This window comes from Nuphar pumila, chromosome 10 (genome assembly GCF_984573655.1).
Source record: "Nuphar pumila chromosome 10, dmNupPumi1.hap1.1, whole genome shotgun sequence".
In the NCBI taxonomy this organism is placed as follows: Eukaryota; Viridiplantae; Streptophyta; class Magnoliopsida; order Nymphaeales; family Nymphaeaceae; genus Nuphar; species Nuphar pumila.
In genome coordinates, this window is record NC_143258.1 from 84,391,938 (window position 1) to 84,402,982 (window position 11,045).

The window sequence follows — 11,045 nt, forward strand, 5'->3', positions numbered from 1 at the left end:
GTTGCATAATCATTGTACAGCATTAGTAGAAGTACTTTGGTTAATTTTAGAATTAACTTGATATTTTATTTAATTTTTGTGGGATAATTAGTATTTGTTTTATTAGTTTTGTAGAATTAGACTTAGTTTTAGTTATTGTTTGCATTGTTAGAATAGAATACTAACTTAGTATTTTCTGCATTTTTAGGTGAACAACATATTTAGTTTCCAGGGTTATTGTCCAAGTGAGAAGATTCTCTAAGTGGCGAAAAGACGGAAATACCCTTGGTGTGGAGCAGAAGACTGAATGCTTGTTTACTTTTCTTTTAGTGCTTAAGTGTAGTTGTATTCACTTTATAATTGTAGATTGATATTTGATATTAATAAATTAAATTTTTTAGAATTTTAGTGATTAATTCTTGTTCCCTGAGGATTCGACCCGTACTTACCACTTTGTGGAAAGTCGGTTTTTTATATTTTTGGTTGACGATTTTCCAAAGCTTTATTGAAAATAGTTGTTTTAAAAAGATCATTTCAAAATATCAACCAGGCGGGAGAGAGGAAACAGGAAAAGAGGGAAGATGGCTTCTGATCAGATTTACGCAAAAATTAGCCACGGATTGGGCGACAAAATAATTCTGTCGCTAAGCCGGCGTAAATATATACAACTCCTTAGCGACGAAATATGTCCGTCGCTAACGACGTCGCTACGTAGCGACGGAAAAATGTCGTCGCCCAATCCGTCGCTAACCGCAACGTGTTGTTGCGACAAAAATGGTTCGTCGCTAAGCCGTCGCAACGTAGCGACGGCTTAGCGTCGAAATATTTTCCATCGCTACATCTGTGAATATCACGAAACTTCGCGACGGATTAGTGAGGCTCGCTAAGCCGTCGCTAATTGGCGACGGAAAAATGTCGTCGCTACTATCCGTCGCTAATTCACATTTTTCTTGTGGTGGCAGTGCCTGGTGGTCTGGGGACCACTGGGAGAGTGTATGGTTCATTGTTTGGCCAACATGTAGAATTGGGGTGTTCTACATGGTTGCTACGCCCATAGATGGCTATTACTGGTATAGTCATCCTAGAAATAGTTGTGTGAAAGAGAGCATTTGAGAATGATAATGGGGGAAATTAAAATATACAAACATGTGTGGTGTATCGAGAATTAAAATAAGACTAGGGGCTTAGAGCCCACTACAGTTGTAAATTGTTGTTTATTTACTTATGATTATTTCTTACTGGGTTGTAGACTCACCCCCATTTTTGTTTAATTACAACTGTAGGTTTCAGGCATTAGATCAGTCGCTTGGGAGCAACTTTTTCAGTCTACAGCAGAGCATTGGTATTTTTACTTTTCTTGTCATTGAGAATAAATTGTAATTGCTTTTATTCTGTTATGAATGATGAACAATTGTAAGGAAAAAGTTGATTATGGAAATAAAATAAAAAGTTTTTTTTAGCCACGTTTTCTCTATGTAAGCTTTGCACTCTTCCCTCTAGGAAGTAATACCAACCGAACTCGGACTCCTGAGGTCCCAGATCGGGGAGTTACAGTATCTGTCTTGTTTATGAGACAACAGACAAGTCAGATACGACTGGAGATTTACATGAAGAAGCAATCCACCAAATTTTAGCACATCTTTTCAGTTCCTTGTAGGAAACGTTTAGTTAATTACATGGGAGTCGGAGGATCATGTCAGAGGTTCATCTACCCGTGGATCATGACAGAAGCAGTTGAGGTGTGTTATCTACGTTTTAATTGTTGTTCATGAACATTATCAAAACAACTTTTAAGACAAAACCCTCTTGATATCCCCTATAGTAGGTGTAAAATACAATTTTATGAAGCGTGCATGTAATGGTGAAAATGGGTCGTATCCATATGTACCTAATCCCAGACATACCTTTAATCGAATTTAGTAATTTGAAACAAAACCAGATCCAACTTCAGTTCAAAACGACTCGGCTCAAGGAAAAGTGGCTAAAAACTTGATGTAAACAGGTTCCATTATGTTGAGACATGATTCAAATGGGTTGGATAGAATTTGGTTATGATTTTGGTAGGATGTGAGCATGTCTAATACAATCATGTTGATAAAATCTCTCAGCCTTGTCTAAAATGAGACCTAACTGCATCCTTTCAGATTTGTATTATATCTAAGATATGATCCATGTTTGTCCATCTCAAATCAAGGGTGAAAAGCTTCAAAACGCACCTGTTATACAGTGACGTAAGTTGAAAAAAGGCTCAATCCATAAAGATGCAAGTAATTGAGGCCCGGGTGGACCAGGTAAGATAAAAATGGTTCCAATTGATTTAAAGTTTTGTCCATCAGTAGAGCTGAGCTAGACCAGCTAGAAATGTTCTTTCAACAAAATTAGCAAATAACTTAATAAAAAATAATCAATAAAACATAACACTATCTCTAATTAAATAACTTATTAAAATCATTATAATGTATCTTAAGATATTGGTTGCGACACTCGAAACTCAATGCCTACCTGAACAAAAGACAAATTTGTTTTTCTTTTTGAAAGGCAAGTTGGGGTTAGGACTGATGAGTTGTGGAGCCTGATTCAATGTTTTTTTGCCCTTACTAGAGGGGGTCTGGGGGTTTCCCTCGGCGCGGGTTTATGTTTGGGACCCGGTTTCTTATGGATCAGACCTGATTCTATTAGGTTTAGGATTGTCACCCTTACCTTGTATAAAGTCTTCTTTTTTCTTTCTCTCTTGTATCGTTGAAAAGAGTAATAAGATTTTTCTCTGGGCGGTCATGGTTTTTTACTCCCTCTCGGATTTGAGAGGAGGTTTTTTCACATAAATCTGTGTGTCCTTCTTTGTGGTTTAATTGTTCTTGTTTCTTCATTTTTCTTGCTTGAGCCTTTCCTAACAAGGACGCCTACCAGAACAACAGCCACCCCCGTGTGGTAGAGAGATTTTCTTGGGCCTTCAGCTTGACACAGGACCCCGCTTACCACATGGGAAATTTTGTTGCACCAAATTTCGGACCACTTATAGAACCAACAGAACTTCTATGGGGCTCCAAGATGGAAGGTTTTTGCATGGTTGCTTATGCTAGATAGGTGCAAACACAATCTAATCTGAAAAAAAATGGGGTCTTCAACTACCAAGTCGTTGTGTGCTTTGCATTGTTGTTTAGGAATCGGGGTTCCATCTCTTCTGCCAATGCCCATTCTTCAAAATATTGTTTGCAGCTGCTCGGTCACAAGATTCATGGGTGAGAGACCTTCTATTTGGTCCTCGGGCCTTAGCTGGAAGTAGGCACTGGAGCTTCCTGTGGCTAGAGATGGGCACTGGGCTGGGCCGGGCAGGGCAGCGCAGGCCCAAGCTAAGTCCAAACTGGGCATTTGGCCTCGCCCATCCCTAAGGGGGCTGACAAGGGCTGAGTCGCTGGCCCGGTTATATATATATATATAAACAGACCCAGCCTAGCCAGTTTATGCCCACGAGCCTAATGGGCAGGCCATCGGCCCAACATTTTTTAACGACGGGCCGAGCTTTTACCGGGCATTCCCGGTCAACAGCCCCATCGATTAGCGGACCAGGCCGGCACGTTGCCCACCTGCTGGTCTATCTGGAGGGAAAGAAATGCCAGAACCTTCTAGTTCGACGGAAAGCAATGGTGCTCTGCCTGTTTTCATAGACTTGTCCTTTGTAAGTTCCATCAATGGTGGGACGTAAGTGGGGCTTTCAATCTTTGGGATGGCTAACACAACCGTTCAGGTGCAATTTGACCTTTTTTGGCTCTTTGCTGGTCGATCTCTGAGACATTTTAGCTGATGAATGGAACGTTTTTCTTTTTCCAGAAAAAAGAATCCACAGCCTTTTACAAAGGGTTTTTTTAAATGGTCCCTTCTTTATTAGCCGATTACAAAAAGGTCTCTGCTTTATCAAGTTTCGTAAAAGTATCCCTGAAGTTAACAACCGTTTTACCCTCGTGACAGTCATTGTTAATGCTTATAAAATAACTATTTCACCCTTTATGAAGGAGCTTGTTGAGAAAAAACTAGCAAGATAGGGGTGAAATTACGGGAGGGTGGTGTATGTTCGCCCTTTGAATCCCACGTCTGTGTTCGGGGTCCCAAAAAGCACCATGTATATAAGCACATGGGGCTCGTATTCTCGTGTGTGTTCACTCAGCATTAGAGTCTGGTGCGGTTGCAAAGACTTAAGTGCCCTTTCTTGTTATTCTTGTTATAAAATGATAGTTTGAGAAAATGACAAAAATGTTCTTCATTCAAAAAAGAAAAAAACAAACGGTTCAAAAAAAGGACAAACATGTCCTCCATCTAGAAAGTCGAGGATGATGTTGACTCTTCAAAGTCTACACAGTAAAACGAACCTTAGCTGACGATCCGATGGTGATCCGGCGAAACGATGGTGAGCCAACGATCTGATGGTGAGTCGGCGATTCGATGGTCATCCGGCGAAACAAACTTGAGCCATCAAAAATGTAAAACTCTCTAAAAACACTGTAAAACTCTCTAATTAAACTTTTCATCGACATCTTCTTCTTCTTCGTAAAACACTGTAAAACTCTCTCTTTCTCTCTCTCTTTCTCTCTCTAGAGAAGAAATCAAGGGAGGCAAAGAGTTCCCCTTGAAGAAGGCCATGAACATCAACCCTCACACTCTCTCTCCCTTCTCTTTCTACTTCTGTGCACATCCAATAAACGATCCTACATTGCACCATCAAACACCGACTGACATGCACACTGACTGTAGCATCGTTCAACTTGATGAGTTGTGGAGCCTGATTCATAGTTTTTTCCCTTACAGGAGGGGGTTTGGGGGCTCCTCCCAGCGTGGGTAGCATCATTCAACTTGATGAGTTGTGGAGCTTGATTTAGAGTTTTAGACCTTACAGATGGGGGGGTCGAGGACTCTCCTCTGGCGTGGGTACCGTTGCGCGGTCAACAAGCGGGGGTTCAGGGGGGGGCGCCCCTGGTGGGGGGCTCGGGGGGCAGCGCCCCCCAGACCAATTTTTTTTAGGGCCTTGTATAATTTTTTATTTTCTTTCCATTTTTTAACTATCGAAAAAGAGCAATAAATCATTTTGTTTAATCGTGGGGCTCATGTTTCCTTCGGTTGTTTCTTTCCTGAGGTTTTCGTAACACCCCTTCCCACAATTTTTCTATTTTTTTTTTCTGCTTCTTTCCCACGATTTTTTCAATGACTTCCCTACAATGATTTTTAGTGTTGTCGGGTCTCCAACGAGCCCCAAAATGATTTATAGTGTTGTCTAGTCTTCCAACAATGATTTATAATATTGTCGGGCCTTCCTACAGCGTTTTGTAGTGTTTTTTGGTCTCCAACGAGTCTCACAACGATTTATAGTGTTATCCGGCCTTCCAACAGTGATTTGCAGTATTGTCGGGCTTTCCTACAGCGATTTGTAGTATTTTCGGGTCTCCAACGAGCCCCACAGCGATTTATAGTGCTCATCATCGAATCGTCGGCTCACCATTGTTTCCTTCGGTTGTTTCTTGCTTGAGGTTTTCGTAACACTCCTTCCCACGATTTTTCTATTTTTTTTTTTCTGTTTCTTTCCCACGATTTTTTTAATGATTCCCATATAGCAATTTTTAGTGTTGTGGGGTCTCTAACGAGCCCCACAGTGAATTATAGTATTGCTCGATCTTCCAACAATGATTTGTAGTATTGTTGGGCCTTCCTACAGCGATTTGTAGTATTTTCGGGTCTCCAACGAGCCTCACAACGATTTATAGTGTTATCCGACCTTTCAACAATGATTTGTAGTATTGTCGGGCTTTCTTACAGCGATTTATAGTATTTTCGGATCTCCAACAAGCCTCACAGCGATTTATAGTGTTATCCGGCCTTTCAACATTGATTTGTAGTGTCTTATGCAAATCAATATAGCAATTTGTAGTATTTTTGGGTCTCCAATGAGCCACACAGCGATTTATAGTGTTGTCCGATCTTTTAACAGCGATTTATAGTATTATTGGGCCTTTCTACAGCGATTTGTAGTGTTTTCAGGTCTCCAACGAGCCACACAATGATTTATAGTGATGTCTGGTCTTTTAACAATGATTTGTAGTATTATCGGGCCTTCCTACAACGATTTGTAGTGTTTTCGGGTCTCCAACTTGCCTCACAATGATTTATAGTGTTATTCAGTCTTCTAACAGCGATTTTTAGTGTCTTCCGCAAATCACTATAGTGATTTATAGTGTTTTGGGTCTCCATCGAGCCCCACAATAATTTATAGTGTTGTTGGATCTCACTATAGTGATTTATAGTGTCTTTCGCAAATCACTATAGCGATTTCTAGTGTTATTCAGTAAGCAAATCGCTGTAAATCGCTACCCGAATTGTAAAATTTATATGCATCTTCCTCATTATTAAACTGCATTCTTTCTACCGGAACATAGTCAAGTGTACTTCCATGTGCATTCTCAGTGCCTACACTTTTTTTATGTGTACTGTCATGATAATCTACATCATGATAATCTTCTCCGGTTTTTAGTTAAAATGGAGAATGAAATGACAATAGAAATAGCTCAAAATTTATAAGAATAAACTAGACTCAATAACGAAGACACCACTTTTTACGGATTTGGAATATGATCTTCGGTTAGGGAGATATGACCCTGACAAGTTGGTCCTAATTCGGGTAGCGATTTACACTGATTTGCTTACTGAATAACACTACAAATTGCTATAGTGATTCGTAAAAGATACTACAAATTGTTATAGTGAGATCCAACAACACTATAAATCATTGTGGGGCTCGATGGAGACACAAAAACACTACAAATTGCTATAGTGATTCGCGGAAGACACTACAAATTGTTGTTGGACATTTTCAATATCATACTCTAAATTAATTAGTTATTTCGGAAAGAACCTACTAGGCCGTAGCAATTCATGTAGACAACTCTGGAGTTTACGAGCATTGGCCAGACATATGAACCACTTCATGACAAGATAATTTAAATCGGTCTAGACTTTGGAGTTTTAATCATTGCATCTTTGCTCACCTGTTGCAAGTTGAAGAGCTCAATATGTCCATTGATAGCTAGTTGAATAGACCGAAGGGCTACACCTGTCCTAAATTAATGTCCGATAAACTATACCTCCCCCAAGGTTTGGGGTTTGTAGTACTTTCTACATGTGTCTAATGGGTAATGTTTTTAACCTCATAAGAGTTACTTAGGAATTCTTCAAAAATTACAATAAAAAATGAGGTACTCATACCTATAACAAAACCCTAAACTATGTCTTTTTTAGTAGAGTATTTTATCACTTTCTATATTGTTGCCTAAGTACATTATTCATTTTTTTTCAGTGTTAGTATATTATACAATTATAAATGTATGTTCACTAACTAATGTTCAACATGTAATCACATATAAATGATATAATTCTAGGGATAATAATCCATCATAAGTACGCATTATCAATTAATCATGACGCAACACTTACAATACCCTTTTTAAAGTATATCAAAAAATAAAAATAAAAAATAATTAGAATATCAAAAAATAAAAAATTATAAAACAAAAAATAATTAATTTTTTAGAAATAAAATATCAAAAAAATAAAAAATTTATAAAACAAAAAAGAAAATGATTAGATTTTCCGAAATAGAATCCCCAAAAAATAAAAAATATATAAAACATAAAACAAAAAAAAATAAATTTTTTAAAAATAGAATCTCAAAAAATATAAAACAAAAAATAAAAATACATTTTTTTATGATAAATAGCCAAGAAAAAACAAAAATATCACGTCTAAAACACGATATTTATGTTTCTAATGAAAATATGGTGAAATTTTGAAAATAGCGCTAAAAAATACCGGTTTTAACTTTTAAGTAATTTCTTGCGATATTTTTTTTGGGGTTTTCATAGCAATTACACTGAGATTTCTTGCATAATTTTGAAATTTAATAATATTCTTGAAGTGGCTAGAAAAAACTATCATGTTTTTGAGGAAATAAATATTTTGATAATTATGATTTTAACCTTAAGTAAATGTTTTTATTATACCATTTTATCTATTGGCATTATAATATTTGGTGGGGCCTTTGTGTAATTGCAAAATTTTCTTACGTTGGCTTTAGTCCAAAATGTAATCTTGGCAGTCGGTCTTATCATCTTTTCATTTATAGTTTTAACTTTCGAAGTAATTTTAATATGCACATTTTAATCCACTTGCATTAGATTGTTGGCTGGGCAAATATGTAATTGCATACTTTATCTAAATCCAAACTATTAAAACTTTGTCAAACAATTTTTTTGTTAAAGACAATTTCACTTGAAATGGTTAAGAGAGTAAACATAATCCAAATACAAACCAGAAAGAGTGTACTCATGTAAAAAAAAAATTATAAGCGTGAGTCTGACCCAAATAGTTAATCAGACGCCCAAATAAACATGTTCACCCAACCACTCATGCTGAATTAACTAATTAAACTTAACTAAAATGATTAATCTAAAACTAGTGTGCACAATTCTAATTACTAATACTGAAGTATTAAATAAACTAAGTAATAAAGGGAAGACATGAAACTAAGCTAATTAATTCTAAAACATTGATTTCACAACCTAGCTAAAGACGTTAAAAAATCTAAGTAATGAATGACATAAAACGGTAAACAGAAATCTGATCCAAGCTAATTGATCTAAGACATAATTAGACTGACTCTAATTAATGAAGGATGCAACAGTAGATAAACTATTAAACTATGGAAAACATGGGAATAAATTGACTAACTAATTATGACGCTGGAAACCCTTGAACAAAACATCTAAATACCCAAACTAATTAACACTAAAGGCGTATGCTGAATGAAGTCTGTAAGCCAAAAAAAAAAATCCTATGACCAGCATCAGTCACACCGGATCGTGTGACTTAGGGCTGCAATAATATCAACGTGATCTGGCTGAATCGCTGGGCTTAAACAAAATATGCTGATATCAATAACCCAGCAACTTATTCCAAGTATGCCGTGCTATGCCAACCTATGTGTCAGCGTGACCTTAACTTCATACGGGTGTGCGCAATCTGAAAATATGTTGAAAAGTGTCATGCTAATACACCCTATGACGCTGTCCGCGCCAGCCTGCGTGATTCGCAAAGACTAGCAGACACGCAGTCTGACAAATAAGGCTGCAGCCGTTCCAGATTAGCAACTTGAGTTCGGGCTGGTCAGTTTGGGATTGGCCGAATCTGATCAGATCTTGATCTGGCCAGCTTCGGCTGGCCGGAAATAGGCAGATCTGATTCAAAAGAGCCAGAATAAACAAATATATTATTTCTTTTTTTTCGATTTCAGTTAATAAAACTAACCGATTAGAACATCCGATTAGGACACATAGTCATGATATTTTATCGACACAAAATCTTGTTTTTTCATTGAAAAAACATGAGCTTGTTCCTAACATATGGATCAATCCTGTTTTTTCATTGAAAAACATGAGCCGGTTCCTTACATTTGGACTATGTTGAATCCATCCATGAAGTCGGATTGGGTCAACACGACCCGCACATATGATTTTCAGTTCATTCGGACCCGTTCATATTTCTTATATGTTTCTTTTTTAGCATTTTATGATTAATAATTATATGTATAGTGTTTTATCTCTTTTTTTTGTTGGTTGTAAGTGTGCATCTTTAGTGGCTTTTTGCTATCTTCCCTGGGTGGTTTTGTGATTATTGGGAACTTCTTGTTTGGTTGCATAGTACTTATCTCGAACTTATTCATTATATGATCCATCTTATAATATCGCATATTTTAGTACTTAGTCATTTTATAATTTTGACAAAAATTTAGCTAAGTTTGGGAGAAAAATTATTCAAGGCTTGATTTTTAGACTGATGCCTTTGAGTCTGGGCTTAACCCAGGTCTCATCGACAAGATCGAGGCGAGCCAATCGAAACGTGGGAAAGAGTTGTAAAATTGACCTTTAAATTCAAGCAAAATTCGAGCAAAATTCATGTTATTTTTAGACTAAATCCAGAATTTGGTATGCGTGTAATATATCGTTGGATGTGTCTCGAAATTTTGAGCACAACGATATTTTGTTTTCCTAAATTCGAGTTCTGGTTTGCCCGAAAATCATATTTTTCTAAAAATTTAGCAGTTTATCAAAATGGATCCGGAGTTGGATCAAAGGCCTAGGATCCAATTTTTTATAGATTTTGGTTCTATTTAGGTCATAATTAAATCTGGATTTAATTCAAGTCTTGCTCCAATTTTTGTTTTGGGTATGGGTTTGGATCTTGGATTCTGATCTTGATCTAAATTCAAGCCTCACATTTTTTTCAGCTTTAAATTGAATATAAAGCTTTATTTTGGAATTAAATAAGGTTAGGGAGCCTTTTGGGTTAATTTGGTTATTTTTTGGTACCTTTAGATAATTTTTATTTAATTAATACTTAATACTTAATACTTAATACTTATTAATTAATTAATTAATTAATGTTAATTACGGATTTTTATTTTAGAGATGAGTGGGACTCCTTAAAAAATCCCTTATACTTACTTAAAGAGAGTTTTAAAAGGGTTGGGAGAGTTAAAAAAATAACAAATGTCGAAAAGTCAACATTTGGTAAAGTTTCAAAAAATTAGGAAACAAAGAGAGAGAGTTTCTATTATTTTGGAAACTTTCTTAGAGAGCTAGAGAAAAAGAAGGGGGGGGGTCACCCCCTCTCCCATTTAATATACACAAAAGAAAAGAGAGAGAGAGAGAGAAAAGAAAGAGGGAAAGATGAGAGACAAAGAGAGAGAGAGAAAGGGAAGGAGAGAAAAGAGAGGAAGGAGGAAGAAGAAGATCTTCTTCTCCAACCATCCAACCTTTGATCCAGCATTATTTTTCTTTTTTCCTGTGATTCAAGCAAAGGTACGGGTCTCCTCTTTTGAATCAAGTGAGAGAACGAATATCGATTGAAAGTAATCTTTTGGTGGAAATTTCATGATTAAAGAGAGAATCTAGATGTTCATTCTAGAAAACATTCCATGTATGTGTGTTTTGATCCTTTCCACCTTTACAAAATGGTAAATTTTTGTTTAT